Source organism: Mobula birostris, chromosome 4, assembly GCF_030028105.1.
Source record: "Mobula birostris isolate sMobBir1 chromosome 4, sMobBir1.hap1, whole genome shotgun sequence".
NCBI lineage: Eukaryota > Metazoa > Chordata > Chondrichthyes > Myliobatiformes > Myliobatidae > Mobula > Mobula birostris.
This window is the reverse complement of record NC_092373.1, coordinates 24,615,647-24,627,837: the sequence shown is the minus strand read 5'-3', so window position 1 is coordinate 24,627,837 and position 12,191 is coordinate 24,615,647.

The following is a 12,191-nucleotide window of genomic DNA, read 5'->3' as shown; positions in this document are numbered from 1 at the left end:
CTCCACTGGTAACCAGCAGCCAGCCAGAATAGGATCCTTTTATTCCCACTCTCTGTTTTCTGACGATCAGCCAATGCTCCACCCATGCTAGTAACTCCCTGGTAATTCCACTGGATCTCATCTTGCTAAGCAGCCTCATGTGTGGCACCTTGTCAAAGGCCTTCTGAAAATCTAAGTACAGCACATCCACTGCATTTCCTTTGTCTACCCTGCTTGTAATTCCTCAAAAAAATTGTTGTCAGGCAGGATTTTCCTATCAGGAAACCATGCTGGCTTTAGCCTATCTTGTCATGTGCCTCCAGGTACTCTGTAATCTCATCCCTAACAATCGATTCTACCAACTTCCCAACCACTGATGTCAGGCTAACAGGTCTATAGTTTCCTTTCTGCTGCCTCCCACCCTTCTTAAATAGTAGAGCAACATTTGCAATTTTCCAGTCATCCAGTACAATGCCAGAATCTATCGATTCTTGAAAGATCATTGTTAATGCCTCCACAATCTCTCCAGCTATTTCCTTCAGAACCCAAGGGTGCATTCCATCAGGTCCAGGAGATTTATCCACCCTCAGACCATTAAGCTTCCTGAGCACCTACACAGTCATAATTTTCACTACACATACTTCTCTTCCCTGACAATTGAATATCTAGTATACCGCAGACGTCTTCCACTGTGAAGACAGATGCAAAATAAGCATTCAGTACCTCTACCATCTCTGAGTCTCTCATTATAATATCTCCAGCATCATTTTCTATTAGTCCTATATCTACCCTCAACTCTCTTTTACCGTTTATATACTTAAAAAGGCTTTTAGTATCCTCTTTGGTATTAGTCGCCAGCTTCCTTTCATAATTCATCTTTTCCTGACTAATGACCCTATTAGTTTCCTTCTGCAAGTTTTTAGAAACTCCCCAATCCTCTATCTTCCTACCAGCTTTAGCTTCCTTGTATGCCCTCTCTTTTGCTCTTACTTTGGCTCTGACTTCACTTGTCAGCCACAGTCGTGTCCTTCTTTCATTCAAAAATGTCTTCTTATTTGGAATATATCTGTCTTTCACTTCCCTCATTTTTCGCAGAAACTCCAGCCATTGCTGCTTTACTGTCTTTACTGCTAGTGTCCCTTTCCAGTCAACTTCAGCCAGTTCCCCTATCATGCCACTGTAATTTCCTTCATTCCACTGAAATATTGACGCATTTGGAATCCTTCTCAAATTTCAAAGTGAATTCGATCATATTGTGATCATTGTTCCCTAAGGGCTCCTTAACCTTAAGCTCTCTTATCACCTCTTGCTCATTGTGCAACACCCAATCCAGCACAGCCGATCCCGAGTGGGCTCAACAACAAGCTGTCCTAAAAAGCCATCCCTTAGGCATTTTACAAATTCTCTCTCTTGAGGTCTAGTAGTGGCCTGGGTTTTCCAATCCACTTTCATGTTAAAGTCCCCAATGATTATCATGACATTGACTTTCTAACACGCCTTTACAATCTCCTGTTGTAATTTGTAATCCACATCCCGGCTGCTGTTTGGAGGCTGTGTACAACTGCCATTAGGGTCCTTTTACCCTTGCCATTTCTTAACTCAACCCATAGAGACTCTACACCTTCTGATCCTATCTCATTCCTTTCTAATGATTTAATATTTGTTTCATACACAGGGCCACATCACCCCCTCTGCCTACTAACTCATCTTTCTGATACACCGTATACCCTTGGACATTCAGCTCCCAATGGCAGCCATCCTTTAGCCAAGTTTCAGAGATGGCCACAAGTTCATACTTGCCAATCTGTAGCTGAATTTCAAGATCGTCCATTTTATTTCTTATGCTGCATCCATTCAAATATAATACTTTCAGTCCAGTATTTGTTGATTTCTGTTTTAACTGCACCATGCCTCTATTGTCCTGTAAATCATCCCACTGACTGTGATTATGCTTCATCTCCTACCTGTTCTTTCTATCATCTCTGTTGCACACTATCTTTGATTTATTTCTGCGGGTATCTCTATCAGGCTGACAGAGCCTCCTGTCTGTTCCCCTCACTATAGAATCCCCAATGACTACCGCATTCCTCATCTTCTTCTCTCCCTTCTGCACCATGGAACCAGGCTCAGTGCCAGAGACCCGATCGCCATGGTCGTCCTCTGTCAGTTCACCCCTCTCAATAGCATCCAAAATGAGATAAAGATTACTGAGGGGGATGGCCACAGGGGTGCTCTCTACTATCTGAGCTCTTCCCATCCCTTCCCTGAGTGTCACCCACTTATCTAACTCCTGCAGCCTCAGGATGACTAACTCCCTGACTATCTCCTGCTCACTTTCCCTAATAAGCTGTAGGTCATCAAGCCGCAGCTCCAGATCCCTAACACGTTCTCTCAGAAGGCGCATCTCGGTGCACCTGGTGCAGATGTGGCCATCTGGGAGACTGGAAGATTCCCAGGATTCCCACATCTGTCACCCAGAGCAAAGTACTAACCTTACAGACATGCTCTCTATTCCTCAAAAAATGCAAGGTAAAAAAAAACAAAGTCCACTTACCCACTGACCTCGCCAAAGGCCGAATGAGCCAAAGCCCTACCACTCTGACGCAAACCACTCCGTCGATAACCACGCTTTTGATGACTGCACCACTAGGCAGTGTCTCCCTTTTATGCCTGAACTTTCCCCGCACTCCAACACATGATTGGTGCTCTGGTTATAGCCGAGTTCCCACGAAGCTTTCCCTTTTTAAACTTTGCTTCTGGACCTGTGTGTCGCTTCCTCTCTCGTAGCTCTCCAGCTCACAATTGGTGCGCCGATTATTATGTTTCATGAATAATTCACTGAAATTTTATATACGTAAGCAATCCATGTTAGAAGATTTAAGAAAGGGCAGAATAATATACTTTTGAAGGAAGAGGCATATAATACAATTTAAAATAAATAGGATATATACCATTACCGCTGCCAGTTCACTTTTACTTTACCATATAACCTACTAATGTACTTGGTTCTCTGTAAAAACAAAAATATTGTACTCTTCAGTAGATCAATGCCTGTCATCTGAAAATAAATATAACATAAACCATTAACTTGAGTCTCAGAGTGTAACTCAGAAATTGATCTTTTGGAACAACAAGATTCACAGTGCCAATACTAGTGGTAAGCTATTTTACTCTAGGTGAAATTTGACGTCAAGGTGGTGGTTTCCAATTAGAGCTTGGATCATTCTTCCTCCCTGGTCTACCAAATCATCCGGAGCAGCAACTAAAGACTGACAGTGTGGTGACTGCCTGGCAATTGATGAAAGTGACTTCAATCATCTGACATTTCTGAAATCTGTCTTCAGCATACTGGGTGAAATTCTGAGAACTGCTTGTAAACTGAACAAAAAATTATTAGCCTTCAACCATGTGGCTCCTGAACCAGTGTGGGTAACTTTCACTCACCTCAACACTGAACTGATTCCACAAACTATGGACAGCAACACACACAAAATGCTGGGGGAATTCATCAGGCCAGGCAGCATCTATCGAAGAGAGTACAGTCGATGTTTCGGGCTGAAATCCTTCTGGATTCACTTTCAAGGACTCTACAACTCATGTTCACAGTATTATTCAGTTACATATTTATTTATTCACTTATATTTGCATTTGTCTTCTTTTGCACATTTGTTGTCTGTCAGTTTTTAATTGTGTGTAGTTTTTCACTGATTCTATTGTATTTCCTCAAATGCCCGCAAGAAAATGGATCTCACAGTAGTATATGGTGACATGTATGTACTTTGGTAATAAGTTCACTTTGGATTTTGAACTTTGTTTTTAAATTGGGAAAGAACAAGAACAGTGTGGATCCCAGAATCAGCAGTGAATGGAGAGTAAACCAGTTGAGGAGAAGCCCTCGGCAGACCACATTGATTCAGTGAATGGACAAGTGAGTATACACCATGCCCCCAAGTTCTGCTCAGCTCTACCCAACCCTGACTGTCGTAGGTTGGTGGAGGGGGGTGAGGGAGAGGAGGCATGTGGAAATGTCCCGTTCCTCCCACGCACGCTTGCAGCAGCTGACAAATCCATCCGGCTGGTTGTCCAAACACTCATTTACTTGTACAGCGTGTCTGCAAGTCGGGCATGCATGACCTGACGGGAACCCATATCAGTGTTAATTTTAATTTAATTTGAAAATGTAACCATGAAAGCCGGGAAGCCCGAGGGAGACAGATAAAGGAAAGCCTGAAGTTCAATTGTTAATAACTGCATTCCTTAAGCAGATTTGTATTTGGTTTTGATACTTTGGTGCAATGCAACTTTACGTATGGCAGTCTACATCTGACTCCCTCCTGGAATTAAATCAAGCAGTCACTGTGTCTATTCTTTGTAATCCCAAATATCAGTTCAGATTATCTTTAGTACTGGCATCTGCAATGTAAAATGTTGTAATTATCTTTTAAAAATCATGGGGATGTGCAGAGAAAAACTGGTAATGAAGTGTGAAACGAGCATGGCTAAATTAATTTGTTACAAGGTACATAACCCATATCAATGCCTTCTGTTTGTACTGTTCATACAGAATTCATTTTATTTCAAAGGGTGCCTGAGCAAATTTGTTTCAAATTTTCTGGCTGGAACATTTTCAGCTGTCCAGGTCTGTTGGCCACAACGTCAGCTTGGCATGAGACGTAGATCCCTCACTTCCGAGTCACATCAAAGCAGGAGAAGGAATAGTCACAAACAAGAGAAAATCTGCAGATGCTGGAAGTCCGAGCAACACACACAAAATGCTGGAGGAACTCAGAAGGCCAGGCAGCATCTACGGAATTGAATTGAATTGAATTGAATTGACTTTATTACTCACATCCTTCATATACATGAGGAGTAAAAATCTTTATGTTACATCTCCATCTAAATGTGCAATGTGCAACTCATAGTAATTTATAATAAATATTATGTACAACAGGACAGTCAATATAATATAGAAGTACACTTGCGTCAGCATGAATTAAGCAGCCTAATGGCCTGGTGGAAGAAGCTGTCCCGGCGCCTGTTGGTCCTGGCTTTTATGCTGCGGTACCATTTCCCAGATGGTAGCAGCTGGAACAGTTTGTGGTTGGGGTGACTTGGGTCCCCAATAATCCCGTCGACTAAATTTTTTTCCATAGATGCTGCCTGGTGTGCTGAGTTCCTCCAGCATTTTGTGTTTGAAGGAATAGTCAGGTTGTTCTACTATTCAATAGGACCATGGCTGATCTGATCTGGGCACCAACACCTTTGCAGTGTCAGTTCTACCTTGCCTCCAATTTCCTGCTATTTGGAAGTTTTATTACTTTCTCTTAAAATACCCCCAGTATTTGAGTCTTCAGAGCCCTCTGGCCTGAGAATTATAGATATTCCTCACCATTTACAAGAAGAAATTCCTTCACATTTCTCTTTTATATGCAAACAACAGGAATTCTGCAGACGCTGGAAATTCAAGCAACACACATCAAAGTTGCTGGTGAACACAGCAGGCCAGGCAGCATCTCTAGGAAGAGGTACAGTCGACGTTTCAGGCCGAGACCCTTCGTCAGGACTAACTGAAGGAAAAGTTAGTAAGGGATTTGGTTAGTAATCTCTTACTAACTTTTCCTTCAGTTAGTCCTGACGAAGGGTCTCGGCCTGAAACGTCGACTGTACCTCTTCCTACAGATGCTGCCTGGCCTGCTGTGTTCACCAGCAACTTTGATGTGTGTTGCTCTCTTTTATATGACAGCTTCTTTAGCATATAGCAATATCTCCTCATTGGTAGTTCTCCCATTAGTGGGAAAATCTCACACTCCACCCTATCATGTCTCCTCAGGATCTGAAGATTCGTTTCCCACTCCAGAGATCTGATTGCAACACTCACAGGCTGGCATTCCACTGAGAGAGTGTTACCTGTAAGAAGAGCTGCATTTAGGCCAAACAACTGAGCCTTACGTCTGTGGTGGGAAAGCTGTTGGAAAAGATTCTTAGAGATAGGATCTATGGGCATTTAGAGAATCATGGTCTGATCAGGGACAGTCAGCATAGCTTTGTGAAGGGGAGATCGTGTCTAACAAACCTGATAGAGTTCTTTGAGGAGGTGACCAGGCATATAGATGAGGGTAGTGCAGTGGATGTGATCTATATGGATTTTAGTAAGGCATTTGACAAGGTTCCACATGGCAGGCTTATTCAGAAAGTCAGAAGGCATGGGATCCAGGGAAGTTTGGCCAGGTGGATTCAGAATTGGCTTGCCTGCAGAAGGCAGAGGGTCGTAGTGGAGGGAGTACATTCGGATTAGAGGGTTGTGACTAGTGGTATCCCACAAGGATCGGTTCTGGGACCTCTACTTTTTGTGATTTTTATTAATGACCTGCATGTGGGGCTAGAGGGGTGGGTTGGCAAGTTTGCAGACGACACAAAGGTTGGTGGTGTTGTAAATAGTGTCAAGGGTTGTTGAAGATTGCACAGAGACATTGATAGGATGCAGAAGTGGGCTGAGAAGTGGCACATGGAGTTCAACCTGGAGAAATGTGAGGTGGTACACTTTGGAAGGACAAACTCCAAGGCAGAGTACGAAGTAAATGGCAGGATACTTGGTAGTGTGGAGGAGCAGAGGGATCTGGGGATGTTCACAGATCCCTGAAAGTTGCCTCACAGGTGGATAGGGTAGTTAAGAAAGCTTATGGGGTGTTAGCTTTCATAAGTCGAGGGATAGAGTTTAAGAGTTGCGATGTAATGATGCAGCTCTAGAAAACTCTGGTTAGGCCACACTTGGAGTATTGTGTCCAGTTCTGGCCGCCTCACTATAGGAAGGATGTGGAAGCATTGGAAAGGATACAGAGGAGATTTACCAGGATGCTGCCTGGTTTAGAGATTATGGATTATGATCAGAGATTAAGGGAGCTAGGGCTTTACTCTTTGGAGAGAAGGAGGATGAGAGGAGACATGATAGAGGTGTACAAGATAATAAGAGGAATAGATAGAGTGGATAGCCAGCGCCTCTTCCCCAGGGCACCACTGCTCAATACAAGAGGACATGGTTTGAAGGTAAGGGGTGGGAAGTTCAAGGGGGATATTAGAGGAAAGTTTTTTACTCAGAGAGTGGTTGGTGCATGGAATACTCTGCCGGAGTCAGTGGTGGAGGCAGATACACTAGTGAAGTTTAAGAGTCTATTAGACAGGTATATGGAAGAATTTAAGGTGGGGGTTTTATGGGAGGCAGGGTTTAAGGGTCGGCACAACATTGTGGGCCAAAGGGGCTTGTACTGTGCTGTACTATTCTATGTTCTATGTTCTAACTAGTTATAAATGTTTCTACAAATAGTTAAGCTGCTTTTGCAACTGATAGTATCCACTTATAGTTTCTTGGATCTTTCCATGTGAAAATCGCTAGTATGTCTTCCAAATTACATCCTGGCTGTAGTTGTCTTCAAAATATCCCTTGCTAATTTCCTTTGGGATCTCTTGAAGTGGAACAAAGCCCTGTCTTAAATGCATGCTAGCTCTTGCTTGCAGTTGGAACTCAGGGAAACAGAAAATAAAACTGAAAAGTTGCAGGATTATTAAGCTTCTGTGATCCCCAATGATTCAGGGTTCTCATGTGGGCTGACATGAAATCCAGCTGTTTAATGGGCTGCAGTGCAAACTGCTAATTTCACCAATAATTGACTGATTTCCAATGGCTTGAAAAATAGCCAGAGAAATATGACAGTCCTTGCTCTCTGATCCAGGAACCCAATAATAATTGCAAACTGTTTGCTCCAGCAAAGAGAAAACCGATCAGTGACCTCTGACAGGTTTTTAAATTAAGAAGAAATTGAACATTTTTTGAGGCCACCATAGGGCAGGGTTGATCATGGATGCGGCATCCTAGCTGTCTAGATATGCAAGCCAGGGCGGTACAATATGGAGAGCAAGCTCGCCCTCTCTACGCAGTTGATGAACCCGAAGGAACGGTTGAGAATGATACAGCTTGAGACCAGCAGCGTCGCAGGGGTTGCCAGTAAACATTGAACTCAACGTTTGACAGCCTTAGGGACTTCAGCTCCAGATTTTTCCCTCAAGGTTAACTCCCAATGAGTGGGTATAGTCCCACGGCAGCGAAGGCTTGAGATCAGAGTTTTCCTTCTCCAGAGACTGAACAAGGTAGAAAGTGTCTGCCTGGTGGGGTAGAATCTGGCTAGAGTTTCCAACAAAACTAGTAGGACTTCAAGAGGATCTTATCTCACCAAAGCTTGGTGAGAATGTTGGATGCACTTATTTGAAGGCTCAGTTAGCAAAAGAGAGGGAAAAGTGTGAAGGGGTTGGGAGAAGACTTTTATAGATTGCCCGAATTGAATGGGTTCTTCCTGACCTGTAGATCTTATCTGATTCTGGAAAATAAGTTATAATAAGATATATGCATGGTTGTGCTTAAGAAACATTCAAATCGTATATCAAATGATTGTGCACATTCTTTAAAGAACACAACATTTTGAAAATTGAAACAGAATGCGATCCCCTGAGAGCCTAAAAAATGTGACGTGAAAATCCTGAAGGAGACTAGGCCAGAAGCATATGGCATACTGACAAATCTCACGAAAGATGTCTTGTTTCAGGATGTTTTTGCTGGAGCTGGAAGATTACTTTAATCCAACAACATTAGAAATAACAGAAAGCCAGACATTTGGGACAAGGTGCCAGAAGCAACATGAGAAAATTAGCGAGCACTTTGTTTCATTAGAGATCTTATGCATGTAATGCAGTCTTTGTGCCTGTTTTACATCGTGCCTTATGTGAGGATTGTGTGCATTGGCATATGAGTGAATTCATAGCTGATGAACGTACAAGATTTGATATTGTAATGTGGAGTTGCTATGTTAATGAAAATTGTACTCAGGAAAGCCCTGGGACTTCTGTCTGTCTCAAGTGACTTGTATAATAGCTATAGTCCATAGACAGAGAGTGGAGTCAAACCAGACTAGGGTACAATATAACAGGCAGGGAGTACAGCTATCTATCATTGTGGCAACAGGTCATCTTTAGTGGGGAAAGACTGGGATGAGACAACTTGAGGAAGATTGGAAGGATCTTCAGTTTGAGGGATTACTTTGTTGCTCAAGTCTAGGTTAATAATAGTGACATAAGAGACGGCAGATTTTGTAACGTGGAGCAAAAAAAAAAACAGCTGGAGGAACTCAACAGCTCAGGCAGAATCTGAGGAGGCAAAGAGATGGTCAACATTTTGGGTTGAGACTCTGCATCAGAAGCTCATCTGCTTCTTGTACCACCTGGTTTCTTGGGAAGTTCTTGCACATAGTGATGGTCCAGTGTTTCCTGTTAAGGGTGTCTGGAAGGAGCAGTGATCAAATTTCTGTTTAACTAGTTCAATCATGTCTATGCTTGAAGAGGGTTGATATCTGGCAGAAAACACGATTTGATCACCATGTGCCATGTATTTGACCCAGCTTATATAGGGTCAAACTTTACCAATAAGCGGATTCCTTCCAATGCAAGTACTCAATTACCACTCCTTGTGCTGAATATTGCTACGTAAGTGGATAAAGATCTTTCACTAGGTAAGAGCTTGAAATCAGCTAGATGCTGGTGGTTGTGTATTTCATTCTACTTCCAATCTTTGACTTTGTCCAGTTCAATGTACTCAAACTTTTGAGTTGGAGGAGAAGGCACTGTTGTAACAATGTAGTGAATTCAGTGCCACTGACCAAAGTTGAATTTTCCAGCCAATTCAGTGACACATGAATAGCCTTGTAGTTCAAGCTACATTCTGTGACCTTGTTGGATTTGAAGCAAGTTTAGCCCCACTAGAAGCTTAACTGAATTGGATTTTCCAATTTCTCTGGATAAATTGTATCTCCTTGGCACATATGGCTGGCATTGATGAGTTCACTATGCTGAGCAAATAGACAGTTAATTAAAGAATGCACTTCCTCACAAAATCTTGTAACAGAGATGACTCTCTGGAGAGTTGGCTTTGTATTGAATCCTAATTTATAGGAGGGAAGTATCTCTCTGCCAAAGTAAGGTCACTTTTTATGAGGAGCTGAGTCAGCTTCAGATTAGTGCTTAATGGGCATATGTCCACATCATAAACTACATTTATTACAGCACCAAAAGACAATTAGTTGGCCAGCTTGGCTCAAACAAAAATAGGAATGCCATTTTTGCAACCTATTAAATATCAGCTTGAGGCAAATATTGGAAACAGACAGAAAAGAGTAAATTTCTTTTGTACGGTGGAATCTTGGAATCTACTATCATACTGATGCCCCAAAATAATTGTTACAAATCGATGTGAACTGTAGATGTGGCAGATCAGAAAGAAAGACAGGAAATGCTGGAAATTCTCGGCAAGTTCGGCATTTTTTTCCCCACAGATGCTGGCTGACTTTCTGAGTTTTTTCAGCATTTTATGCTTTTGTTACAAATTGAGCTACCTTTGTGAATTATTGCACTAATTGCCCAGTCCAGAAGTCAAAGCCTGAAGGTCAAAGTCTGAGGCTAGTGAACTTGGGGGTCAAGTCCTGAGGGTATACGGCCCTGGGTCAGCCTGATCTCTGAGAGTGTAGGAAACTGGGCCAGGGGCTGAAAGATCCAGGCCTGATGTCCATTAAGTCTGAGAGTCCTGGCCAAGGATTGGAGGTCAGAGGCCTGGAGGCAGCCTGTCATGCCATTGGAGGGGTGTATGTGTGTGTGTGTAAGGAGCCTGTTTTGCTGTTGTTGATTCGTTGTTGTTGTTGTTGTTGTTTGTGTTTTCCTGCTGAACCTTGCAGGCACCAGAATGTGTGCCATCACTTGTGGGCTGCCCCCAGCACGTCCGTCAGTTGTGTTGGCTGTTAATGCAAACAACATATTTCACTGTATGTTTTGATGTACACATGATAAATAAATAAGTCTGAATTGGAACTTCCCAACAGTTCCCCATTTCAATGCCTTCTTCCATGCGCAGTGCAGTTCCATTCTAAAGATCAAATGGACTCAGTTACCAGAAACCATAGGTGTGACTAACACTGCAGACAGATAAACCTTCTATATTGAAAAGCATATCTATGCCCCCTATATTGACGATATAAGTGGGATCTGCAAGGAACAAATGTGAGGTGAAGTTGTGATGGTATCCCAGAGAAGTATTGAATGGGTTACTGTGAGAATTTTTTTTTTGAGAATGATTTCAGTATTCATCCCTGGAGCTCACACCTGGAGAAGTATTCGAAGGATTGTAATCTCACAGCCTAACTGAATTTTCTTTGTTTCTTCTCCACAACGAGCCTCAAAAAAGATTTCAGCTATAATTCATCAAGGGTACAGGTGGTAAAAAATCATCATATACTTGAAATATACGCCATGTTCCACTTCAAGAAATACTGAGCTAAAAATAAAATGTCAATAGTTCAGCTGCTTCATCCAAAGTACTTTTCAGAACATAAGGGAATAATAACTAGCTATAGCTAATAAATAAAAATAACCTGAGGCTGCGTAAATTTTAATTTTTCTCTCACTTTTCAGTTCTCATTTGCTTTAGAAACATGAGAGATTGCTGATGCTGAAATCTGGAGCAATAAAAAAGAAGATGGAGGAACTTAAAGTGTTGGGCAGCATCTGTGGAAGGGAATGGACAGTTGACATTTTGGGCTGGACAATTTCCCTCCACAGATGTTGCCTGACCCCTGAGTTCCACTAGCTCCTTATTTGTTGCTTATTGCTTGGGACTTTTTATGGTCTCCTGCATTGTCCTATTTTGTTCTGAGCTACCAGCTACCCCCTCAACCTGCTCATCTGCCACTTCTTTCTGACTGTTGATTTCTGGTTTGTCATAATTTTTGTCTTCTCCATTGAGCCTCCATCTCCATCTCCCATTCTTTTCTTTCCAAACCTGCCTGGTTTTACCTCAGGACCTTACTCTGTTTTGCTGCTTCCTACTGGAATTTTCAGAGAACTTCCAGTCTCCAGTTTTCTCCATTATTCCAAATCCTGGTCAATCCGTTTATGATGGGATTACTGTCTGGCAATCAGGATTAGCAATTCTGCTCACTAATTCCTTCCTTTAATAACTACAATATGTTCTGACAGATAATAACCATAAAACCATAAGACTATAAGATATAGGAGCAGAATTCGGCCATTTGGCCCAATGAGTCTGCTCTGCCATTTCATCATGGCAGATCCAATTTTCTTCTCAGCCCCAATCTCCTGCCTTCTCCCCATGTATATGCCCT